Source organism: Nycticebus coucang, chromosome 12 (genome assembly GCF_027406575.1).
Source record: "Nycticebus coucang isolate mNycCou1 chromosome 12, mNycCou1.pri, whole genome shotgun sequence".
Taxonomy (NCBI): Eukaryota; Metazoa; Chordata; class Mammalia; order Primates; family Lorisidae; genus Nycticebus; species Nycticebus coucang.
In genome coordinates this window covers 106,254,231-106,257,450 of record NC_069791.1, presented here as the reverse complement: position 1 = coordinate 106,257,450, position 3,220 = coordinate 106,254,231, and the positions used below count along the sequence as shown (strand labels likewise).

At 44.0% G+C, this 3,220-nt stretch overlaps 1 pseudogene; it reads right to left on the bottom strand.

Moving 5' to 3' along the window:
* Positions 1-443: 443 nt before the first annotated feature.
* Positions 444-999, bottom strand: LOC128562402 (60S ribosomal protein L12-like; annotated as a pseudogene).
* Between the last annotated feature and the right edge of the window lie 2,221 nt (positions 1,000-3,220).

Below are 3,220 nucleotides of genomic sequence, written 5' to 3'. Positions count from 1 at the left end.
TGCCCCATGATGGCATTAATGTACACAGCTATGATTTAATTAAAAAAAAAAAAAGAAGTGAACCTAACATGATTCTTCCCAATCAACAGTCAGAAGGATTTTAATACTTGAACATAATTAAAATGATTACTATGACCCCTATAGAGACATTGTGTTTTTGCTCTTTGTGTGAACTGTATTTCCTTATTCAGGAAGGAAAGCAAATAATATCAAGACTCCTGTGTAGCTACATAAAATCATTTTCTAAATAACATAGTGCTTTTCTAAGAACATTTCTTGACTGTGTGATTCATGATTCAACCTAAATCAAAATGTTTTAGAAATATATAATCCATCACCCCAATTAAAAAAAATGTTAAGTAACAGAAAATAAAGCTAAGATGTTCAACTTTTCTATCCAAAAAAAAAAAAGAAAAGAAAAGAAACATTTTCCTTTGTACTTTCTAACTAGCTGGGCATTCCACAGCAGCTCTGTTGATGTCATCTATGATGTGAGGGTGGCGACCATCAACAGTGCAGCCCACCAAGTGGGCCATCTCCAGGATCTCTTTAATGGTTCTTGAGAGTTCTCTGGCTAAAGATCAGTGCTGCATCTGTCTGGCAATGTTGACAATCTCATCAAAAGTGATTTTCCATTGTGTTTAAAGTTCTCTGTTTCTTTCTGTCTCTTGGTGGTTCTTTGAGGGCTTTGATGATGAGGACAGAGGCAGAAGGCACCACGTCAGTCTGGGCCTGTCTGATCTAGACAGTCAGTTTCACTGCAATCCTCAGACCCTTCCAGTCACCTGTTGCCTTGGCGATATCATCACCAACCTTTTTTGGAGACAAACCCAAGGAGCCAATCTTGGGGGCCAGGGCAGACATGGCACCAACTTCACCACCAGTGCACCTCAAGTACATGACTTTGACCTCAGTGGGGTCAAACTTAATTGTCATGGTGGAGGCAGCTGGTGTGGGATAAACCTGGATTCAGGACAGATGAAGAAAGTTGCACCTTGGTCTCCTCCAAGCTGAAAGCCAAAAGCTAAATATTCATTTTTTAATTCAGCTTTAGCTTCTGATTGACAGACAGATTGGACATGTTCAAAGCTGGAAGCAGAAATCCTAATTAGGAGACCAAGACAGGAGTCCAGGAAAGGCAAGTGATAGGAGCTGGAAATTGCCACCTGAAGGTGGGGATGGATTCAACAGGTCTTGGTGATTTGTTTGGATATGAGTGGGCAGGGGGAGGGGAAAATGCAAGAAGTTCAAATCTCTCTCTTGTGTGGGTGGCAGTGGCATTCACTGACAAATGGAACATGAGAGGAGAAATAAATAGGGCAGAAAAATGAAGAGTTTAATTCGTTGGGTTTGAGGCCCCACAAAACAGCCAATATGATATGTTGAGTAGGTTTGGTGCTCATGAGAGCAGTCAGAGAGCACAGAGTCTAAGCATCCATCAGCACTCTGATCGAGGTTCTTAACCAGCACTCAATGTTATATCTGCTTGTACCTTTTCCTGGAGAGAAGGTCCAAGTCCTGTTTCATTTTCTCAAGTGAATCTGTGCCCCAGAAGGGTGAAGAAACACCAGCAGATGGTGCTGGTGGATGAGCTGATGGTTAAGACCACAGGTGTGGGTGAATTTGCCCAGGAGTCACTTAGAATTCTCCAGAAAAAAAAGAAACAGGACCAATGGAAAATGAGAGGTGAGAGAGAGAGCGATCTTAGGAAATTGACTCATGGGCTTATGGGAGCTGGCAAGTCCAAAATGTATAGGGCATGCTGGCAGGCTGGAAACTTAGGGTCTCTGTGTTATTACCTTTTTTCTTTGCAGGAGAACTTCAGTTTTTGTTCTTAAGCCCTCAGCTAATTGGATGAGGCCAGCCACATTATCGGGGGTAACCACTTTTATTTAAAGTCAATTAATTGTGTGGAGCCCAACTAGAGCCCTCTTTCCACCCTCGGACCCCACTTCAGGTATAAATCAGATGGCGATTTATTACACCAGCACAGGCAGGTTGCTGCCCCAAAGTGCAAAACAGCCCTGAAGTGAGGAGCAGGTTGACTTTTATACCGTTTTTGTTGCCATGCAAGCAAGCAAAAACAAAAGCAGAACGTGGCAGTTAGCTGGGGTGAAGTTACAGTCAGAGGGCTATAGCGTGGCGACTGCGTGACGTACAACATGGTGGTTGGCATGGGGGCAAACTTAGGAGACTCAGTAGCTTTGGAACCTTTGCTTATGTAAGTTTTCCACCATTGTTTATCCATTGCTAGGGGATTGGGGTAAGTTTTCCCATTGTTTTACCTGTGGGTAGGAGTTTTTGAGAACTCAGGGAACTTCTTTGTCCTAAAACCTGTGTTTGAATTCAACCAGGGGGAACATGCAGGGGACTAAGGCTGAAACAGGCTGGGACAAACCTGGGTCTTTTAGGGGGGCTGCTCCTTATCACAGTAAATAGCAAAGCATCACCAGGACCCAGAGAAGAACCATGCCCACTGACAGGGGAAGAGCTGCCACAAAGGTTGACTTTCCTGAGTGCTTGCTGTGTGCCAGACACCTTCAAGTACAGTCTCATCTAGTCCTCACAACTGCCTCCATTTAAATTGATTATTAAGTAATTAGTAATTTATTTTGCCCGTTTTACAGGTACAGAGGCTGAGACTCCAGAGAACGAGAGTCTTTTCTCCCAAGTCACATGGCTAAGCAGTGGCCAGGCTTAGATTCAAACCAGGGCTGCAACTCCAAAGCACAAGCTGGTTACACTCTGCCCTGCAGCCCCTAACCCAGACCAGCTTCCTCCCTGGTCACCATGCCCATTTCTTCCTCCAGCCAATCACAGCCAGGGTTTACAACTGGCGATTTTGCAATTATCCTCTTCTTTTGTACAATCACTGCTTCCAAATGCCAGTCCTTTGTTTGGGTGACAAAAGACAGGGTGACATGTGGCTCCAGAGATTCAAGACGATGGACAGAGCAACACATTAGCTGTGATCTATAGCTTATCAGATAGTCCCCTCCCGGCCCATGATGGTGACTGATGAAGGGACATGCTTGACAGACCAGTAGCTCTTTAATTACACACAAAAAAAGAGTCATCAGAAGGCAGTCAACTGGCTGAGGAAGAAAGAAGCAAGTCTGGCTTCTAATCAATTTCTAATCAATGGCTGTTCCAGTCTCTTTCATCGGAGGCTCGATCTGTCATTTTCTATTGTCTGAAGCTAATGAGTCGGTGTGATTTG